The sequence below is a fragment of the Trematomus bernacchii genome, unplaced genomic scaffold (genome assembly GCF_902827165.1).
Source record: "Trematomus bernacchii unplaced genomic scaffold, fTreBer1.1, whole genome shotgun sequence".
In the NCBI taxonomy this organism is placed as follows: domain Eukaryota; kingdom Metazoa; phylum Chordata; class Actinopteri; order Perciformes; family Nototheniidae; genus Trematomus; species Trematomus bernacchii.
The window spans coordinates 6,215,380-6,240,058 of record NW_022988097.1 but is presented as its reverse complement, the minus strand read 5'-3'; positions in this window follow the sequence as shown (position 1 = coordinate 6,240,058).

Below are 24,679 nucleotides of genomic sequence, written 5' to 3'. Positions count from 1 at the left end.
TATAGGATTGGTATATGATTTTCCAGGGTCTACCCACTTCATCACAAAACATGGTAGCTCTGAGCTAACACCTCAGATTACATTTTATCTTGGGAGAATTAAATCATGTCCCCAGGTTTTAATGAATCAGTCCTTATCTCAAATTAAATCTGGATGTGTCACCTGCCCTGGATCATTTGAGGACCAGTAAATCATCTTTAATTACGATGTCCTTCAAAACTGTAATGTCTTCAGGAGTACAATAAAAAAAGTTGATATAATGAAAAGTCTCAAAAACACCCAGAGGTGTAGCTTGCACTGATGATGGTGAAGGCAGTACATGTAGGAGTGAAGAATACATCTTGTAAAAAACCTACAAGCATAAAAACAAAGAGGTGTGAAGTACAGGGCCAGTCATTGAAAGTGTATGCAGGTTCATTTGGTCCAGGTGCAGATGTCTCACACTTTCTGTCTCTCATTAGAGGATCTTTGATGATAAGTGGACACACACACATATACTAATAATCAGATCTGCTGAATGGGAGAGTTTATTAGCACCTGGGATAGTCTCCAAGAGACCTCGACATACACAGGTGTTGACTCACTCACCTGTTCACTTGTGGATCTGCTACAGTTTATTCACACAAAATAAAATATATACTTTACCCAAAATGTAACATTTATTAATTGCCTATTAGTTACTATGGCTACACTTGTCAAAATCTAATTATAAAAAAAAGACTTCAAACAGATAGATAAAAGGAAACTTCTTTCTTACACTCTCAAAAGATGTCAACCAGCAGATTCCAGTCGCTATCTAACCCTTTAATAAACTTCAAATACAAACTTAATGGCTACATGCAATAATGATTCAAATATAAGACATGAAAATAAAGAAATTATAATTCAGTGTAGACTACCTCTGATTCATCCAAGTCCCACCATTCTCTCAGTTTTGTTCCTCCTGTTAATATCAAATTATCTACTCATAATATGGAACATGTGCAGTATGTCATCTTAACTTTAAATAACTTTGTGTGGTGGGGTGGTGTGTATACATATTTATATTGAATCTTCAAAAGGGGATAAAGGACCGACAACGCCACCTGGGGGCTTGCACCCCAGGAAAAAGACACAAAAAGGAAATCCAAGTAATCAGGACACTAGGTTCGTAAACTGAGGCGCAGAGACGCGTTTCAAAATAATTTAATAATTTACATGTAATAAAAAACAGAAACTCAGGAAATGTTGCTGCAAGATACAATCATTGGTTAACAAACAATATTCAGTTACATGTATCTTTATTACACAAGTTTTTTTTAAATATGTACTTAACATTTTACATTAACTACTAATATATATGCTACTAAATCTAGACCTGACACAGGCTTCAGAACACGGACAAATATCCAGAGCTTGGCAGGTCTGCTGTGCCTACGCTATCTAAGCTATGCTCGGACCATTGCTGCTGCAGGGGACGATCAACACACCACTACCCTTGCATTTATTTTTTGCAAAAAGTATTTGCTTACTTCTTTATGATAAAAAAGCATAATATAGATTTTTGCTTTGGGTGTTTTGTTTTGTAAATTAGGTATTTTCCCAAACTCTCTTCTTTGTTTCCTTTGCATTTTAATTATGCAGTTATGAAGAGAGTTTGTCTAACTTGGTTTCAGTTTCTCCTCCTGGCACGTGAGCCATGTTTTTCCAAATAGAGGAGGAAAGGAAATCAATAGTGGTGAAGATGCTGCTGCCCGCTCGTGTTGGGGAGACAAGGTTAAGTCCTGCCGCCATCAGGGAGGAAATGCTTGCTCTGCTCTTGAACAGCTTGAGTAAATGGCCTCAGTCTATAGCAAAAGGGCAGAGTCACACATATCTTCATAGATGTTGACTCGTCTGCATTACCTTTATCTTGGCAGTCACTTGTAATCCAACGGTCTCTTTCTGTCCTCTGTTGTCCCTGCCCCATGTTCCCTCCATTTCTGCTGCATACACCCACAAGCAGCTGCAGGCAGTGGCTGCACATTTCTGTGTGGGAGTTTTTTTATCCCGCAAGTAAACACGAGCAACGACATAGACACAGTCATGGACATGGGTGCACATAAGCCCAAGCACACACTCTCCGCCCACGGAGATGCTGCAAGACTGAGTTCAATGGTATGCAGCACCCCTCTTCTCTCATCCATCCAGCCCCGAGGCCGTATCTCTACAGTACGTCTGACAGGCTGGCACTCACAGCAGGATGAGATCTGAAGACTATCTAACGGCACATTGGCAATACACAGAAATCGCCTCAGGACAGTCTTAGTTCTTGCTTGATTCACAAGAACACTGGTATATGCATGTGCATGCCTCTTTCATCGCACACACACACACACACACACACACACACACACACACACACACACACACACACACACACACACACACACACACACACACACACACACACACACACACACACACACACTTGACGTATCAATCGTAAACAAAAACAAAAATCTGAAATTTACATAATTCATAATCTTGAAATGTGAAATCCTTACCCTTATTACGGAAAAGATTAGTTCAAAGGTTAGCGCCAAAAGACAAAACGATCATATTTGAATTGTGCCATGAATGGTAAGGCAGTTTGTTGTTAAACTGTCGACCTAAACATTTGAAAGACTATAAACACCCAACAGTCTGGAAAGTGATTTCATAACTTTCTCTCTTTCTGAGTGTTTCATCCTTGGATGTACTCATGCGGGCAAGGGTCAACTCTTGCTAATTTTCTGCTTTATGTCAAATGTAAAGTCCACCAGATCTCGATAAAATGCGTCAGATAAGATAACACTATTGTACATGGAACGTAGCTAAGTTACCTAGCTAGCTAGTGTCGTTGACGTATATTGCGCGACACGACATTATGTAGTTCATTGAGTGGTTTACCATAAACTATGACCATCTGCAATTTGTTGACTTGCCAAATAAGGTCCCAATAGGCACTCTGAAATGGAGCGACTTTGCCTCTCTATGCTGGATTTAAGTTGTGTTAATAGACTAACTATTTTCTGTCTAGGGTATGAGTAAAACGAGCCACACTGTTAATCTGATGTGGATGTGAAAAGCTTAAAATTCAAGCTATAAATCAGAGTTATAAATTAATTTTAATTATTTCAATGAATATTCCTTGTGCTGTAGTACATAGCAAACACAATAAAAAAAATAGGAACTTTCTGACTAAAATAAAGAGGTGGGTGAACAAAGATACTACACTGGCCGAGGCAGGACACTGAATGTTAAATATTGCTTTAACACTTCAGTGGTCAGTACACACATCAAGGTTTGCAGTTTCAAGCTTCACGTATCCCATTAGCAGCTGATTTATAACTCATAATACGAGCAAGTTATATTGCTCTCTGTATTAAAACGTCTGAGGTTATGATGAGTTATTATCCAGTAGAAGCCTTATTGGTCCTCCCGCGTCTCTGTGGTGCTGAGGGTCACCCCGGGACCGCCTGAAAGGGACACCAAACAGAGCCTGTTAGTGCCATGCGCTCAAGATTAACTGTCCCTGTTTGAGATATGTGCTTCCTCGTTGTTGGGCGAACAGAAAAGTTGCTCTGCTGCCAGACCTCCTGAAGTTGAAGGAAAGCTGGCACACTGAACCCAACTTCTCTTCCTCCGTTTCCCATCTGTCTATCTCGGCCGACGGAGGCAGACGACGGCCTTGAGGGGAAGATGGATGGCGGTAGTAAACGGACGCTGGGTACAAAAAGAACAGGAAAGGGAGTGAGGGAGAGATGTATAGCAGCCCACATCGCCTCAGACAGAATGACAGATGAGGGGATTATGGAGCAGGGCTGCTTTCCACAGTGATCAAAGTTAGGGAGGCTCCCCGCACAACACAGGTAGACTCCGAGCCAATCACTCTGGTGGATAGGGTCGAAATCCAAGCAACAGGAAATACCCTCCATTGCAATGTAATATTTCACTGAATAGGCCAGAAATCCCTACTTAAATCTCCTCAACACAAAGCCATGTTTCAATTGTATTTTCCATTTGTTGAAAAGGAACAGTTTTTGGAAAATAGGAGACATTTCTCATTCTACCAGTCAGTGCATGGTGGTGTATGAGCTGTGAGTGGGATATCTGATTGAGTTTAAGCGGACATTTTTTCTGTTCTCAAAGCCAGAGTTCACTTGAAAGAAACTCACATCTCTATCGAAACATTCTCAACTCAAAAACTTAAAGGGGACCTATCATGCAAAATGCACTTTTGTACGTCTTTTATACATGAATATGTGTCCCCGGTGTTCCAGGGAACTCACCAAGTGTCAGAAAACACAACCCTCTCTATTTTCCTCCATACCCAAATCTCTAAAAAAGGGGCTTCAACGGATCTGATAAAAACTGATCCAGATTTGAACACTTCAATGACGTCACAGAAGTGGCGCTACGGCTATTGGGCCAACTCTCCACCTATCAGGGGAATGTGGGGTTGGGCCACGGCCGGCCATTGCCGCTCGAAAGCGCTGGAGACGCTATAGTACATATGCCAGGCCTGTAAGTGGCGCTGTAGTCTGCCACAAAAGCAGCAAAGAAGACTTCCCGCACATAGTTACCATGGTTACCCTTCTGTTTATTCTCCGCTGTGGCTTTTTTTCTCCCTCCCCGAGGCAAGCGTTTGCTCCCGCTGCTTTAATTCAATGCAATCCCTCCCCGTCGAGGCATTATCTATCTGTAATTCTCTCCGGTTAGTCCACCAGCAGATGACAAACACCCACCTCTCCGCCTCTTCCAAGGAACGAGGGGACCGTGCGGCAGAGTTTCAGTTTCAGTTTCTTTCGCCGGTCAAGATGTCCGTTAAAGTTTAAATCTTCCGGACAAAATTTGAAAAGTGCCGGTCAAAGGTCTTCTTTGTTATTTATTGAGCTTTAAAACAAATGAATAACGACTCTATAGGCCTATAATAATATTATAAAACACGGAGGACGGAGATCTTTTTTTCTCCCCCTCTTGACTTGATCAGAGCACGGCTACCCTCTCCTGCAGGGGGGCGTGGTCAGCTGCAGCTCACAGAATCAGCCCGTAGACAGCAAACAGCACATAGAGCGAAATGAGGCATGGCTAAAATGCATGATCTGTTTGGTATTTTGAAAACAGAAATGTATAAATATACCTTATATAGGTATGGCCCTACAATATATCATTTAAATATAGCATGATAGGTCCACTTTAACTTAAACTTAAATTCCAGCTTTCTCCTTCGATAACCAATGTATATTTAGTAGGTGCACAATTCAAATTGGCCAGGACAGTCACATTGCCTAAAATGCATTCCAAGTAATGCATTTACCTGTGTCTGTATTTGAGCGCCCGTCTGGAGGGAGCGTGCATATATGCATATGCGTAGTTGAATGCATGTGCATGTGTATATGCATCGGTTTGTGAAGCGTGCAGGTGTGATTGTTATTTTCGGTAAACAAACGGTGTGAAGTACATCCCATTTAATGGATTCAGCCTCAGTAAGAGTAATCAGTGAACCCTGAGCTCAGCCTATTGAAGTTTAATAACATTCTGAATGTCAGAACACATGACAGCAGATAAACATAATCCCCTCTCCCTGTAGAGACAGACCGCAAACTAACTCTACCCTTCTCTTTACATCCCTCTCTCTCTCGCTCTCTGTCACAAACTGTGCACACGCACATCAACACTGGTAAAGCCTTTCAGATTAACTGGTGTGATTTAAACAGAATTTAATGAGCGGTAAATAAGGGAGGGTTCCAGTTGAGCAGAGTTCACATATCCCTATCCCCTGCAGGGCATGGAGATATGTTTGTTAGGATAAAAGTAACAATGCTCTCTGCAGCATCTTTGTGTTTGGGCTCTGTGGCTTGTATCAATGTTAATCTGCAGAATCACGACTTGTTTATAACCAAAACCTCAAAGTAACTGTCATGTTTCTGCTCACATCTACAAGTCGATGCTAAGCTAATATGGGAGAATTATATTAATGACAGATCATAATTCCTACGAAGTGAGGTGAAATTAGTAAAAAGGACTCAGGCATGGTGATGGAGATGTTACTATATATACCAGCAGAAGCTCTCAGACACCTCTTGAACTTTCCCTCCCTCACACACACGGCAATCACATCATAATACTCACACACTTCATCCCACACAAGCTCTTCACATGAAGTGGTGAGGTGGGTTTTTTGAGGATCTAGAGAACGGGATTTTTGTTTATTTTTGATTTTGGACTGTCATTGGAGAACTTCGGCCAACCCTTTTTTCCAAGAGTACAACGAGATGATTGCTGGAAAACTCTGTGACTATATCAACATGAAATATGGATGCGAAAAAAAGGCAAAAATGTGGTTAAAAAAGGAGATAAATTATCAACCATTGTTTCTGCAATTGAAACTTAAGTTAAAAACAGTATGTCAGAAACAAGGTAATTTGTACTATATTGACTGAAATATTTGATATAATAAAGTGTGCAGCCAAGTGTATGAACAACGCTGTTGCATCACAGTCAGTTCTCTTTTTTTGTATCACAGGTCTTATAAATGTCACATTAGCATGTGACATTTATAGGTAACCTAAATAAAAAGCACTCTGATATTTATACCACTCACTCTGGTGATTTCCATAATGCAACGCCAGTAGCTGATTGTTGACATTAAATAGGGAACGTGTAAGTAAGTGTGCACGGAAAGTCAGGAATACTGAAATCAGGGTGGCTAATGATGCTGCTTGTATTTGAATGCCTCATTATCATGAGTTTGCATTAATTCAGTACTTGAATGCCTCTTTATCTCTCTCCATCTCTCCCTCTGTCTCTCTGTCCGTACCCCCTCTCTCATCTTCTCTCCACACTACCCCCCAACTTCACGTTTTCTCACTGCCCCCCCCCCCCCCCTCCCCCCCTCCTCTAATCTGTAAAACCGCACATTTGGCTCGGTACAGAGAGTGAGGTCACATTCCTACACAGGCAGCAGACCATCACACTGGAATGTCAATTGACTGACTGGTGTCAGGGTGGAGGGATGGAGAGACGAGGGGATGAATGGGCGGAGGAGTGGAGGATGACAGGAGTGGCCCTGTTCCATTGTGTGTTTTTTAAAGACATGGCGGTTTTTGATGATTATACTAATCCCACGAGGTCCTCTCAGCCTGAACGGGGTGCCTTATCTCCCCTCCGCAGTCATTCTCTCATTAAAACACAATCACAGGCCACCAACTCTAATAAACCTTCAACTTCCTCTTTGAAAAAAGGATGGAGGAGGGTTGTGGTGAAAATGCAGATTACAGTAGGTCCTTCTGCCCGTCCCTCTGTACGTGACCTCTGGAACAGGAATGCTGTTTCTAATCACTTCTGGTGCAAAAAGTCGATTTAAAAATCATTGGATTCTGTGACTTTTTTTGGTGTTAAATCCTCGTTGAGAAAGGTCAATCTTTAATAAAAGCTATGGGGATTATAAAACGCCCAGTGGGATTTAGTGATGGGTGTACCTTGTTTTTGGTTCCCTGGGAGAAGTGACTTGGAACACACTTCTGAAGTCATTGCATTTGATGGAAGTTGTCCAAAGTTAGCAATCAAGCCAAACACTGGAAGGCGTTGATGCTGCAGCATGCAATCCTTTATGACTACCGTGCCCAACCTTCTTGTCCTGACACACACACACACACACACACACACACACACACACACACACACACACACACACACACACACACACACACACACACACACACACACACACCACACACACACACACACACACACACACACACACACACACACACACACAGGATTTTAAACCGTCTTAAATCATGAGCTCAAATGAATATTTCACCCCCTGCAGCATGGCTTAAATTGCAAACTTGGTGCAGTGGAGTGGGACAGTTTTTCGCCTCCCTCCTAGCTTTTGTGTGTATTTATGTGTGTTTGTACATTTTTTTTATTTTCAAAAGACTCTCAAATAAACTTTCAATTAATAGTTAATGTATTTCTATATAATTAACCACACAATAGTTCAACTAATGATATATCCTCGGACATTGAGTCCCAAACCAGTCAGGTCAAGTAGTTTAGAATCTGTCTCTATTGAAATGAATCAAGATAAGCAAACATTAACCGGTATGCATATCCTTTGCTCAAATAAAGTTAATAAAACATATCTAATGTAATAAAAAGCACAATACTGTCCTCAGAAATGTATTGGTGTGGAAATGGATAGAAAAGTTTATTTTAAAGGTCAATATATTATAGGTCTCAGATATATACAAAACATGTCTCTGAAGTGTTTGGCTTGAAATACCAAACAGATCATAGCAGCATCCCATAATCCCCTCTGTTTCAGCCCTGTTTCAAAAGTGCTGATTCTCTGTCTGTTACTTTAGATGAAAATAAGGAGCCACTCCCCACGCCCCTCTGAGAGATATTTGGTTAAAAAGAACACTATAGCCGCGTTCACACCGGAGTACTTTCACCGTACTTTTCGCGTTTTAGTTCCGTGAGTCGCGTTCACACCAAAAATCGTACTTAATCTCGGGTACTTTTACCCCCATTTTTAGAGCCAACTCAGAGAGCGTACTTTTCTGTGGGTGAAAAGTTCTCCAAAAGTGCCCCAGTGCTGATTGGCTGGGCGAATTGCAAACCACGCCCGTACAACTCTGAAAATGTTGTGTAGAGCCGCCATTGTTTTTCCTCGCTACAAAAACACAACGCTCCGTGCGTTGTGTTTGTTTTTGAAAGCAGTTATGGCAAGCATCAAGAAATGATGAGGAGGTGTCGGCGCTTCTGGAGATCTACGCAGAGGACGCGACCCAGGGAATGCACTGAAGCCAGTTCAGTAGCTTTCACTCGACCTGGGAATGTGCACAGCCCCACGGCACACCGGCTAAAAATAAAGAAACTCGGGCAGGACTACAAACGGCGGATTCAGTGGCCAACGATGACGACGAAGGTAAAATCAACTACATGCACTGGGGTTTTAATCTGCACAATAATGGTCTCAGATGTACTTTTATTTGCTCAGTAGATCAAGCTAGCCATGCTAGCCATAATAGGCTAACACCGGCCCCGAGCACACAGTACACACACACTGTAACTTTGTCTTGAAAGAACGTTGCGCATCGAACTGATGTTCACAATCATGTTTATTTCATAATATTCATCATATTTTATGTTTAACTTGCCTCAACAACATTAAACAAAGTTCAAGCATACATGAAGCACTCTTCAAAAAGGAACAATCCTCCGTGTTTGAACCTCTTAAATCGCTGCATAGCCGATTTATTTGGACTGGATTATCCCAGAGGGTCTAAACATTCTTTATAACACAGTTTCAGATTTGTGAAACCTTAATTCTATTTGTGAAAATACAAAAAAACACATTCCTAGTATGTTGTAAAACTACATGGCGACTAAACTTGTATATTGTATATTGCTTATTTTCCCCTCTTAGGAAAGCGGACACGGGATGCGAATTTCTTTGACACCGCCCAGGCGTTGGAGGACCGGCGTGCCGTGGTGAATGAGTCGCTGCGTGGAGATCAGATGGTGCTGTTCACCAAGGCCCAGGAAACGGAGGACAAGATGCTCACCTCGATGGAGCGCCAGGCAGAAGTGTTCAAGCAGCAGATGAAGTGTGGGCGCTGCGCCATGAGGAAGCGTCGGCGCAGCGGCAGGATGAGCGACAAACTGCATTTAATAACAGTTTATTTGGTATAGTTTTTGTAAATACTGACACACGACACACAACGTTGCACTAAGGTGTGCATGCTGCTGAGAATATCCCTACACCTGGGACAGTTTATTTTATATTGTTATTACTGTTATGACTTTATTTTATATATAATGTTTACTGACATGTACAACTGACACTTTATTTACATTTAAAATTGTTCTATTTAATGTTATGTCTTGAGAGTGCAATAAAGAAAACCGACATGGCGATTAAGCTTATTTCTCCTGACACTTTATCTTTTGTGACCTGTGTAGCATCCTATACATCACATGTAAGTGATTATTCTGATACCATCATGTTTCATCGGTTATAAACTGGCAAAGCTTTATTTGTCATTTATTTATCATCAATGTTGCAACCTTGTGGGGGAATGGCAGGGGCACATACACAAATATGACAATTTATATCATTTTAAATATTATTTGACCTAAACTTTTAATTCCCCCCCATTTCACACAACACAACATGGAGTCCACTATGGGCCAAAACTAACATGTATGTTTGCATAGTGTTTATGGCAGACGGATGCAGTGGGTCTCAGGAAGATATATAATAAAGGTGGGTTTGCTGCTGAGACTCCCTACAGCTGGGAGTTTATTTTATATTGTTATTACTGTTATTATATAGTACAACTGACACTTTATTTTATATTGACAATGTTTACTGACATGTACAACTGACACTTTAGTTACATTTAAAATATTTCTATTTAATGTTATGTCTTGAGAGTGCAATAAAGAAAACCGACATGGCGATTAAACAGATCCTGTATCAGTTTTTCTTCTTCTCTTGTTTTGTAGCGGGTTGCAAACAACTTTAAGGTGCTTACCGCCACCTACTGTACTTGTAATCTTCCCTCAGGGAAAAGTACTCCGGTGTGAACGCGATCTGTACTAAGTACCCTGGGGTTAAAAGCGCCAGGGCTCTTAGTGCCGGAACTAAGTACAGGAAAGTACTTGGTGTGAACGCGGCTAATGGTGCTCTAGGAGGAGATTCAGGTGATAAGGTGGGGGGGGTGTTACCTTGGTTGGTGATTGGCTAATGGTTACACAAGACAAAACATCGTTATGACATCATAAAGTGGCCAAAATCTGATCAGCTCATTTTCAGACAGGTTTTTATATAAATGGATCAGGACAAAAAGTGAGCGAATCTTTTTTCCTGAAACTTTCAGAATCTCTTTACACAGAGGGGACGCATGTTTATGTATAAAATACATGAAAAAGTGGATTTTGCATATTAGGTGACATAATAGCGCCATTTAATCCAACTTAATCATTATCAATTAAAGTACAATTACTTCAAAAAACCGCATGGGTTGTAATTACAACTGAACCTGGAAGTGATCACAGGAAATATAAGGCACATTACCTTAGCTGGCCAAAAAATGCCGTGATGATCATACAAACATAAATAATGACTCGGCACAACTGTAGTAAAAGCTTTATTTTTAATCAGGTGACAATGATGGGGTAACAATGATAAGGCTTAATCAGTAAAACATCTGGAGTTCAGACAGCATCTGCTTCTTTAAAAGTTTAATTAAGCACAGCTCTGATTTATAGCTTGTTTTTGAAAAACACTGGACCTCTGCAGCAGCCGTTTTAAAGCACTTTCCTCCAGTTTTTTTTTCCTTCTCCCCTGTAGACATTTTCTCCTCCTCTTCTGAAATCAACAAGTCTACTAATCACCATCCCCCAATTATCTCTGACAGGACATTGCAAATCAATAAAGCATGTCTGCTACCATTTAAAAAAGGCTCATGATCTAACTCTGATCCTCTACAGTAACTTTGTGATGGTAATCATTTCCGGTCTAGGTCATCCACGAATCCTTTTTTGGCCATGGAGTTTAGCCACTTTGCGTTACCCTTCAGGTCATACCCCTTCCTCGTGTGTTAGACATCCTCAACTTTTCTCTTTGCGTCTGGACAGAGCTCAGACATGTAAGGAGAGGAATTTATGGAAATAATATGCATTAAAAAAAGATGAGAGAGGAGGCAAAGTCAGAGCAGGCAGCTGCCATTGGTAGTGATTCAGAGGTCTATGAGGCCTCTCACTTTGTTCCTAAATTATTCATGCAATCTGTCAATGCTGCTGTCTAGGCAGGCTCTTCTCCCCATGTGTTCAATGATGACAGAAATCCTGCGCTATGTTCACCGCTATCTCCTGCAAATCCCCCACAGGAGACACACACCGCACTGGCAAAGCTACAGCACATGTTTCTGTGTGTGAGAGTGCATGTGAAAGTGTATACTTCCATTCATATATGATATGATATATATATAAATATATATGGCTACATATATGCTCTAATGTGTCACCCTGTGTTTTTCAATAGCTTTAGAGTCATTATGCATCTTTGTCATGCGCTTTAAAGTCTCTGTAAGTGCTCCCTCATGCAGATACAAAACACTCAGCTGCATATGAATATTCAGACACTAATGTGCACACACACACAAACAAACACACACACGCACGCTTACAACCATACAGCGTTTGCTTCCTCTTTCTCTCACATCCCAGTGAGAAGTAGCTTTGCTGCAGTTCTACTTCTCTTTGTGGGGGACCATAAAAGACAAATATTCCTCAGATGTTGGAAAGCATGTATAATTGAAAATCTGGCTCAGAATAGCCTCATACAGTTCCCTCCACCACCTAATAAAACTCTCAATATCAAAGAAAAAAGAGAAATACTATGAGATAAACTTCCTCTAATGAACATTAGCGCTTAGTGCACTGTGGCGTCTTGTTGGGTCGTGTTGATCTAATGAAGTGTTTCTAGCCAGCTAACTTTGTGCCTGCTGTGTTTTTGAGTGCAACCACACTACTTACGTAAAATGGGACAGATGTGACTGTTCGTCATGGTGATGTCACTCAGCATTAGGGCGAATTGGGTCTCATTTAACAAGGATGACCACATTTAGCTTTTTACGGCCCTAGCACACAATTCTGCTATTTGGAATTGAGTGTGTTTTATGGCATATCTTTGGCAATTTTCAGGCTTCATACTTCAATAAACTCCTCCGATCGACTTCAAATTGACTATCATCTTTAGACCATAAGGATCAAAAGTCCTCAAAAGCTTTTTAGGTAAGGGGGGACCCTTATCTAAAAAGTTTCATGTTTATATAAGGGGGGATCCTCATCTAAAAAAAAAATTTTTCTATAAGGGGGACTTTTATCTGTAACGTTACATTTTTATATAAAAAAGTTGTCACGGCCATAACGTGGGACCCTTATCTAAAAAGTTACATTTTTATATAAGGGGGGGACCCTTATCTAAATGATTAGTTCCGGACATAAGAAGGGTCCCTTCTTTAAATAATTAGTTCCGGACATAATGGAGGACCCTTATTTAAAAAGTTACATTTCTATATAAGGGGGGGACCCTTATCTAAAATATAAAAAAATGTTGTTCCGGGCATAAAGGACCCTTTGTTCTTTTTGGCCAAGAGTGATAAACTTAGTATACTGATTTAGTTGTTTTGTTGTGGCAGCACTTAGTGCCGATTTAAGAAATGAGAGCACTGTTTGTTTTTCTCAAGATGCTGACGTCAAGTGTTTGTACAGCAGCCTCAGGCAGGCTCAGGGAGGATGTACGCTGAATACTCGCATGCACATCGCTGAGTGGAGATATGCAGATGTAATGATAGACCTTAATGTATTTGCATGCAAACACAGCTTTAAATATTTGTATCTGAGAACACATGGTATCTGCATCCAGAGCTAAATTAAGAAATGCCCAGTGAGCAGATTATCAATCCAACATTAACCAAGAATGACAACCAGAAATCCAAATCTGAGAAAGTCCCTGCGCTCATTGATGCCGAGAAGCTTCAAATCAAAGCAGTAAATCAGTGTGTTGGTGGTGTTATATTTCATGTTTCAGGGGGGGGAAAACATGCTTAATTTATTTTGGTCTTTATTTTATCCACATCACATCTGTCTCTTTACTTCTTTGTGTTGCTGTGGGCTATATTGTTCAATTGTTACAGGAATATAGTGATGAGAACCAAAGGCTGCACAGTAAATGATATCATCCACAGCTTTGGCTCCTGCTGTTTATATTCACATGGGGCCTTATCTTCCAGACACACCTTTGCTTTGCAACAAACTTAAATCCCAAACTCGCCCGAGGTGAGGCTTGGCACTCTCTCCTGTGAAAAAGCTGTGATGACTTGCCGCTGGGGAAATTATGACCCTAGGTGATGAGATGAAATAGACTGATATCACTGTATTTACTGATGTGTTCATATTTGTCAGATTGAGCTGGCTTCTAAATCGCTGTTTTCTCTTATCTTGTTTTTCTCCCTGAATGCCTTCATTGCACTTCTTCTGCATCCTCTCACTTTACCTCATACAACTTATTTCCTTCTTTCATAATTGTTATAGTGATCATTATCCTCTCTAATGGGGGGGGGGGGGGGGGTACGACACGTTCTAAGCACATGGTGTAGTCCCATAGCTGAGGATTCTGGGTAGTGTAGTGTCTTCTGCCATCCACACACTACGAACAAATATTTGTTTCTCCGAATCGAAAGGGGAAAATACAAAAGCATTGCACACAATTTAAACCAATCAATGTTGTGTAATTAACAAGGATAATCTGGTGTTTTTGAGTTGATGAGTAGTGCAGATATCACTGTAAATAAAATCAATCGACAGTAAGGAGAATATTTACTTCCGGGTGTAAAATCCTCCGTTATCCAATGGGAATGGACGCTCACATTGCTCTTTGCGTCCGTAATACAATAAAGGGGACTTGATCAAATAGGAATATAATTATCTTTTAAATAACGTTAACTAAAGGGAACAATCTATTTGACACAGCTGAAGCTCTGGCCTTCCTTAAAAACTAACTCATTTAATAAAAATCACAGTTGTATTACACACAATGCACTGTTTTTTGAGAACAAAAATTGGTGAATAATGCACCATAATACATTCTGACGAAAAATAAAAAATATTATGAATACAAATAAAATAAAAGAAGCCTCCCGTGAGTTACAAGCTATAAAGTAGATTTTAAAAACGTTTTATAGAATAAAAGCTCAATGTTGGACGTTGTAGAAATGCGTGTGTGCACCACGACAAAGGAGCCTCATTCACTTTACATTGGGGTTGTTTGCGTGGTGCAGACACGTAAATGTAGCAAAGTTCGTGACTCCACCACGCACTGGTGTTAAGGAGTCGTGGTGGAGTCACGCATTCTGGTGAGACCAGGTTGCATTTAAGACTACCCTTATAAAGGATTAATAAAGGGTTTATAATTAGGTTATTAATTAGGTTGTAAACACTTTATTAATCATTAAGAACCATTTATAAACCAGTTCTAACATAGTTTGCATACATCAACATTGGCTCACTATTTGGCAAGATGACTAGGCCTTATATTGGCACTAGCTTACTTCATCTTCTTCATCAGCCAGCATCCTTGGTATCTGTTGTTCACTGAGTTGATTCTCCCCCCATCCATCTTGATGTTTCTTGGCATCTCTTTATGACCATTAATTTATGAGTTACTAACATTTATAACTGCCAAAAGGGAGCCATGTAAAGTGTTAAACTTTTTAGAAAGTCTTCCTGCTTTCTTACAGTGCAGACGCTTTTCTGCTTGCTCTTGCCTCTGCTTAACTTCGAGCAGCGGCTCCTGGACATTAACTTATCACTGGGAAAGTTATTCTTCGTAAATAGATGGAGGGTTTCAGCCATATTTCAATATTTTTACGACGACCTCAGTCTTATAGTAGCGTGGCCTAGCAACAGCTAAAGCCTGGTACTGCATGCTATTTAGCTTAAGCTAGTTAGCAGCAAAATGCCTCCGTTCTCTACAGATGACTTCCACAAACTTCTACAGAAGATGGCCGTGTTGGAAATGAAAATGCAACGGTTGGAAGTTAACGTGGAAGTGAATGGACTAGGGTGGAATGACACCACTTTACCAGTGTTGCAAAACAATGGACAAAGGCATGCTAACTCACAGCTAGTTAGCAGCTACAAGGATTCCAAGGAACAGGAGGGCTGTGTACCGGGTAATAAATCTACAAGTGGTAGTCCTCCCTGGAACTCTCTGGGTGCAAAGCCTAAGAGTAAATCATTTCCATGGGATTTGGGAGGACGAATAACAGGCAGAGCCCAGCGCTCTGAAATCTGTTATGCGACCGGCTGGCCTGCATTGTTATCACCCAGGAAGAGCGCCTCTTCAACCCCTATTCATACTAGGAAACAGCCGTGGACAGCTGCTAAAGGGAGAACTACAAACAATCCTCCTAAACCACCAAGTGTGCCAATCCAGAACAGATACGCTCCGCTGACCCAGAACCGGAGATCTCTTTCTGATGACCTGGATAACCTGTCCTCTTCACACAGCAGGGTAAGGACCAATAGCTACTCCAAAATTAAAAGGCTAGAGGGAAAGCTAATGGCTGGGCCTGAAACTCTGATTGTGGGTGATTCTGCTGTAAGAGATGTAAAAAGTCTGTGTAGTAAGAACAACACCAAAGTGTTTTCCCAAGGATATGGTCTCTGACTTGGCTGAGAGGATCCTGCATATTGGGGCTGAACATCCGACTGTGAAAAATGTGGTACTGCACATTGGAACAAATGATGTTGTGAAACAACAGTCAGAAGCGCTGAAAGAATACTTTAAATGTCTGTTGGAAACTGTCAGCTCTATAAATGCGGAGGTGTTCATCAGTGGCCCTCTACCGCAAGTCAGAAGAGGAGTGGAGAGATTCAGCAGATTGTTTGCACTGAACACGTGGCTTTCAACTGCCTGTACTGACCATTCTGTCAATTTTATTGACAATTTTAACTTTTTCTGGGACCGCAGACATATTTTTAAGGCAGATGGAGTTTGCCTGAACAAGTCAGGAGTGAAATTGTTCATCTCTAACATATTCAACTGCCTGCGTCATCAATCTGTTCCCTCTGCCAAGGACAAGCAACAAGAGGAATCAAAACAAGAGAAAGACACAACACATCGTGCAGAAAACCTTGAAGAAGTATCACTGCACCCGCCTGAGGAATGTCTTGATTATGGGAGACCTATGACACAAATGGAGGAGTCTCCACCGCCCTTCACCCCCCCTATCACCTTTGAGGATACTCTTCCTTCACCCCCTAGCTCTCTCTACTCTCCGTTAACCCTTTCACCCTCGCCCACCCTCCAGGAGTTCGACCACATGAAGGAGATACAGAGTGTTGGCACCAAGTCCTTCCTGGAGATCAATGACCGCATGAAGGTGATACGCAGGGTTGGCAGCATGTCCTTTACCCCCGCCCCTCAACGACGCCCACCACAATCACCGAAAAATCTGAAAAAAAAAAAAATTATTTTTAAAACAACACCTTTCAGAGGTCGCAGGTAAAACTCAAAGCCCCCCTCTCTGTGCTCATAGGATCAGCAAGGGTGGGAGGGGGATGGGGGGGGGGGTGTGTGTGAGGGGTGTGTGTGTGAGGGTTAGGGCTCTGACGTAGGTGCAGTAGGGTGGGAAGGACATTATGGATGGAGGAAGAAAAAAAAGAAGGGGGAGAAGGGACATTTTTTTTTTTTTTAAATAAACTTGCAAAGATTACCCTTTTAACCCCATATTAACACCAAAGGGCCAAAGTATTATTACCTACCTATACAACTTCAAAAGACATACTTAAATGTCATATAACCTTATATTACCACAAAAGAGTCAATAAGTAATATTAACCCACTATTAAAGAACATTACCTTATAGAGGGCATTACACCCACAACAGGTGACCGAAACAAGTCATACTATCCTCATTGACTATAATAGCTTACTAGGGGGACACTCAGAGGTGGGAGTAAGTCCTACATGTGCAAATCATGAGCAAGTCTCAAGTCTTGACCTACAAGTATCAAGCAAGTCCCAAGTCACTGTGCTGAGAGTCAAGCAAGTCAAGTCAAGTCATTGCTCAGGTCAAGCAAGTCAAGTCAAGTCATGCGAAATTCTGATGAATAAGCCCAGTTTCCGCATTTAAATCAGTTAAAAGACAGTGGTTATGAAAATGGATTTAACCCACACTATGATCTTCATTACATACACAGTTAATCATTTTAAATCTAATTTAGACCGATGACAATCATATTAGATTAATATTAACCCTAGAACTGCAGACAATATAGCTAGGACTCAATCAAAAAGTCTGTTCAAAAAGGCAGAAATCCAGGTAAGAAAATCATATATGGCATTTGCCATTACACATATTTAATTTAAATGTCTGTTAACACTAGAACCGCCAACAGCGTCAGCACCTACATAGATATCATTTTCAAATCATTTAATTTGTTCCTCTTCATAATTTCCTTATAAACTAAGTAGGACGATTTAAAACTCAGTTAATTGGGTTAATTTAGAAATGGCTTCAGTTTATCATCATAACAGATCAAAAAGTTCAGATTCATTTTACAATAAATCAAGGAATGATGCACTTCTACAAACAAAAACAACATAATTAAAACATTTAAACAAACTACTAAAAGTAGATGAACCACATTATTCAACAGTTTACAGTAACTTCTGATAATAACACAGGGGAAATAAACGAGGCATCTCTTTTCCTCTCTCTCTCTCTCCCTCTCCTGACAGCCCGTCAGTATCAGGGTTAGTACAAATGAATCCCTTGGAGGTTCTAGTGTTAATTCACCGTTTTGTCTTCTCTTTGCAATGCTTAATCGATTTGAAACCAAGTCTAACGTAGCTTAAACTTAACGTTAGCTTTCTAGCTAACACAACACATCCACGCACCTTTCTCTGTGGGTTTTTTTGTAGTGACGAATGAAGTTGGATGTATTGGTGGTTGTGTCACTGATCTTTATGCTTCAGACCCTGCATACCGCTGTTCTCTTCTTATTAGCGTCATCGACAACATAATCCTTGAATCCAAACTTCACTATTTTTGGAGTAACGCTAGCCGCTGCCATGTTAACTGACGCTCCTACCGTCTAGTGGGTTGGGTTGCCAGGTTTGCGCGCACGGCGCTATAATCACCCAATCACGTTTTTCGAAAAAACTAAACGTAATATCTCACTACAAAAACAAACGCAAATATTTAATTTTAAACAGTCAAGTCCTTTCAAGTCATCTGTCTCAAGCTTAAGTCAAGTCTCAAGTCATGAATACCAAGTCAAAGTCAAGTCAAGTCTTTTATCAATGTTAGTCAAGCAAGTCTCAAGTCAAAAAATATGCGACTCGAGTCTGACTCGAGTCAAGTCATGTGACTCGAGTCCCCACCTCTGGGGACACTACAGCAGGTTTCACATCATACGGGCAATAAAGTCTTATCAGCCCACTATTGAGCAACATCCTTTATGAGGGGGCAATAAAACAATAAACAAACAAGTCATAAAAGATAAGAGGGTCAAAGGTCACATCAAAGGGATTTGGAGGCAGGACTAAGGTTTATGAGGGTCATAAATCACTTATGAGGGTCTTAAATCACTCTCTTATCAGGTACTTAATCTCATTTTGACACATAGTGGGGTCTTATAACTACTACAGTCATATCTGAAGAACGAACCCAAACCTTGATCTTTTTATTAATTGTATTACCAAATTGGTATCAAATAAATAGTAAGCATTGGTAATACCAATGCTGATAAAGTAAACTATTTTATTTGAGTATTTGTGTCTGGGAGAAGGTACTGTACTGTACCCAGTGCCTATGTTCGGCAGTTATAGACTGGGCTTTCTTGTACAAGAGAATACAAAAAGAAATCAATATGGACCATTACTGTATAATTATCCTTAAATTATGTTATACAATGCACCTAATAAACAAGTATGGCATTTTGAAACATGATGTGCAACAATTTTTACTGTAATTTGTGTGCATTTTGTTGTTAACTAAGATGATGTTATGATTCCGTAGACTGAGAGGAAACCGTACAGAGAGTTTGTTGGAGGAACACCTCAAGGTTCTTGAATGGTCATCTTGGCTTGGCTCTGGTCACCCTGATGGACTGCTTGGACGCTTGTTCAAGGATACAAAGCCTTTCCAGTCTGAGTACCATTATGTCTTACCAAGTCTTTCATTTATGTCTGAGAAAAGCTTTTATGTTTAAATATGTGTATCAGTCATACTAAATAGTAATTATTTTGAGTCCTGATTTTCTTCATGTGTGAATAAAATGTTTTGCTTGGTTCTGTTGCATCTTACTTTGCATTTCATGTGGAAAATGTGTATTAGGTAAGCGTGAATGTTATAACTCATTCATAATTTGACATGTGTATTAAACTTAAAAACAACGCACCCTTTCAGTAGTTATAAATGTTAGTGACTCATCAATAGATGGTGATGTGTTTCACACTTTAAAATAAGGCTCCCTTTTACCAGTTATAAATGGTAGTAACTCATTAATAAATGGGAATGTGTTTTACACTTTAAAATAAGGCTCCCTTTTATCAATTATAAATGGTAGTAACTCATTAATAAATGGTGATGTGTGTCACACTTTACAATAAGGCTCCCTTTTGGCAGTTATAAATGTTAGTAACTCATTAATAAATGGTGATTTGTTTTACACTTTACAATAAGGCTCCTTTTTGGCAGTTATAAATGTTAGTAACTCATTCATAAATGGTCATAAGAGATGCCAAGAAACATCAAGATGGAAGGGGGGGAATCAACTCAGTGAACAACAGATACCAAGGATGCTGGCTGATGAAGAAGTTGAAGTAAGCTAAGTAGCCAATATAAGGCTTAGCAGTACAGATAAATGTGGGCTCACTATTTGGCAAGCAACCGGTCACAGTTGCCCTGTTTATCTCATGTCTCATAAAAGTTTATTAATGATTTATAAAGTGTTCACAACCTAATTAATAAATGAATTACAAACTATTCGTAGACCCTTTATAAGGGTAGTCTTATTGTAAAGTGGTACCCAGAGCACTATCAGCAATCATTTGAAGTCGTTTTTCTTACTACTTGATAATTGTAAATCAATTATTAACTGGCTTAATTAACACTGGCTGTTCAGATGCTGCTACAATAAGCTAGTCGCTAACGTTTTGCCTCTGCCATTCGGTGCTGAGCAGGTAGCGTACAGACTGTTTGACATTACAAAAGGTTGTCAGCTAAATCAGGAAACATGGTTAAGGTTCATTTGGTTGGACTGAACTAAAACAGTAAAGTTTGTAAATTGTAAAACTAAAGCACTTCGGGAAAGTTCCTAAATGTGTTAGCTCGCTAGCTAAAGGGCAGGTAAAGTTGGCTGACAATTCTTTAGCTTCAATGTTATAGAATAATAATCTCATCATCTGACAGTCTCATATATATTCTGTAACATCTTGTTTTAGATATATTTTTGCATAATTGTATAGACATTTATGTTCCCAAAAGTCAGCCTGAAAGAATATTTGTCACCTATTGAAGAAATGTAAGGTTGAACAATATTTAGCTGGAGAACATTTATTTGCAATGACTCATCCATAAGTGGGTCAGTGAGGTTTCATTCTTAGGAAATAATCGAAATAGATACATCACAAATCAATAAAACAACAAAACAAAGACAAATCAGGTGACATGTTGTTTTTGTGACCACAAATAGCAACCAATTTGTCTTTGTGCACAACAGTGAGTGCAAGCCAAATTGGGTGCTATTTGTGGTCACAAAACTTTTGTCTTTGCAAACACATTGAATTTAGCTTGGAGTATGCAGCTGACATCCAACACACATAAACACAAAACCTTCAAACATATATCGTTTGAACAATACACCATCCCGACGGTGAGTCAAGAATGCAGACAAGCTCACATGACTTGTTTAAAACTGGCTCTCGGAAGGACTGCTGAATATTATATTTATGTCAGTCTTTCTGTGTCCTTGCACACACAGTCCGCTTTACACAACTGTGAAGAAAGCAGCTCACAGCCAGGTGTGTGTCTCAGCAGGCAGTAACTATATGTATCAGTGAGCAAGTTGTGTGTGACATCGTATCTCCTGCAGCGTCACCCCGCTTCCTGTTTCTCCTGTCCTTCATCTCCCAGCAGGCGATCCCTATCTGCTTCATTTGTTTTGAGTATTTTTTGTTATGCAATCACCAGAATATAAAAGGATTGCCAGGTTTTTTATTCCTCCTCAAACCCCATCTGTGCCAGTGCTGCCTTCTTTGTAGAGTGGCAAAGAGATTTCTCATCCATTTTTTTTGAGGTGGTAAACTGTCAATCATAAAATGTGGAAGGTCAAATTCTTTCATCCGCCTCACAAATCAAAAGTTTAAGGCTTGAACCAACAAGTTTCATCTTTGTAAGGAAAGACTTCCTGGGCTTTTATTTATTTGGATGACTGTGTGTTTTATAGCAAAGCATTTATATTTAAGTGTCCCATGGTGCTAACAGAAGTAGGTGGCCAATATGTTTACCTTGGCTCTCAGAGGCACTGTCACACAAGAGCGTATGGGTTTATCATCTTGTTGACAGTCAAGGGGATTATACAAAGACAGAAACAAGCAAGGTTTATCAGCCTCACATCCACAGGAGAACACACACACATGAAAAACTGCAACCCTCCAAAGAAGAGGGCCATGGAGCACTACAAAAAACACACACACGAATACACACGTATATTTGGCAACCTGAGCTCTTTCCCACTATCTCCCTCTCCCTTTCACTTCAATACTTCCTATTTTAATTCACCTTTCCTCATATCTGCGGGAATTAGCTCCCTGCATGTTGTCTTACAGGATTTGTAAGGTAAACAAAATGCTTTTCACTTCAAAGACAAAGTTTCTCCATTTCATAATTGATACTTCTGCTCTTCACATCAAGCTTTGACAGGCTGGGTTTTGTCCCTATGACAACAGAGCTGCATTCATCCTCTGATGTTCTCCATGGCTCTCCCACTGTTATACAAGTCTATTTTAGTGGAGAGACCCCAGTGAGTTCTTCCATTATTATGAGGGATCATTACAAAAGATTCCCATACACTTGTTTGTATTCAGATGCTTTTCAGGACTGAATCCATTGTCTTCTCTTGCATGACTCCTTGACCTTTACATAAACATACATTTCAACTTTAGTCCTAAACCTTAATTCGAAACCAGAAACATATATCCATCCTGCAGAAGATTTTCTATCCATGTGGGGGAATTTGGTCCTCTTAACAGTACAAGTACAAGTGCACGCACACACAGCCACAGCCGGTTCCCCCTTTGCGATAACTCCTACAAAACGCCTGTCATCCTTACTCAGTCATACACAAGCAGGGAGTCAGCGCAAGCCGATGGATCAATTTAGTACAGAAAAGCTGTGGCATTCTTCAAATGTAATGGGCTTTGATGTAGACGCTGAGCTGCATTACAGAGCCCTGCTGAAGCCACTGAAACCTCTTTTCATCTGCCTGCTTCCTATGCAGAGGACGCTGGCAGGAAACGTGCCTCACTTCTGCTATGCTGTGTTTTATTATTATTATTCTTCTTCTTGTGCTTAGAGCCATGCGGTTCACAGCGTGCACACCTACACTCACACATCCTCATTTTACTTGCATTAATTTATGTTTTTCTTTCAGATGCATGTGAAATAACTACTTTCCTCTATCTTGTTTCATACGATTGGTTCTGCCTGCCAGCCAAACTTGTGACCCTATTTGTGACACTCACATGATCATATTGAGCCTTTATGATTATAAAACAAGGCCTTACTCTTATGAGATGTCTCCTTGTTTATAAAGTATGATTCCATCTGTGTAGCACTCCTTCCACAGCTTCAGACTGCCCCCTGGTGGAAGCTAACTTTGTAGCATGTGTCTGCATTGTTTTTTATATGTGAGGAAGGTTTTTCAAATGTGTTATTTTGTTGGAGTGAGGATGACTCTCTGAATTGGCTCCCTTTAGAATATATTCATTGGTATAAATCTCAACAATTACACATCTAAAAGACTATATTTGAAATCTGTCGCAAATGAAGGAAAATACAAAACATTATGATCATATCCATAACCAACTTCTCGGTTGCAATACAGTCAAAGTGACATTGACTCTTCCAATTGGACATACACTGAAAATACTGAGTCTATCTTTTATAGCTTTCATTTCTGGCTGCAAGTGTAAACCCAAGGCTTCTTTGACCCGGCTGCAGCACTTCACAGTTCTCTGTAATGTTCTGTTTAAATTCAAGTGTCTTTCTATCAGTATGTGAGACACGTTTCACTGCCATCACCCCTCCTTTATACCGAATTCTGTCATGCTGGGAATTGCAATATATCTAACCCCTTCCACGTGGCTTGTAATGCCACCTTAATGACCACAGAATTGGCCGCCTAACATTCAAATCACTCTGTCAGGCACATTAAATAAAGATAATGCAGAATTTGCTTTGAAAAGCTTTATTTATAATAACACTTAAAAAGTCATCCAGGGGGCAAGCAAATAAACAGTAATACCATTAAGAATATTTACTGCTCTTGACTTGGAGGCAGAGGACTGAATACTGATGAATGAGACATAAATTGCTTTGTTTCAGTGGGTCGTTTGTTATCGGACTAATGGGGAGGTATTTGAGCACAGAGCGCACACATGTATCTCTAATTAATACTGCTCAGTGTCCATTGTGCAGTATTATGGCATATTAAACAATGTTTTTTTAAATTATATTTTTTAAATTATATGTTTTCATATATATATGTTTTTTACTGTGGGGTTTTCTCTGGAAGTTTTTCCTTGTACGAAGTGAGGGTCTAAGGACAGAGGGTGTCATATTGTCATACTGAATGATATTCTGTACAAACTGTGAAGTCCACTGAGACAAATGTAACATTTGTGATATTGGGCTATATAAATAAACATTGATTGATTGATTGATTGATTGATTGATTGATGGCAAAATATACCATTACATTTGTAATGTAATTTTATGCCATACTTTACTGTGACTTTGTTAACCTTTTTTTCACATTGATTTGTTAAATACATCTGTATTATATATTTTTTAAGAAATAA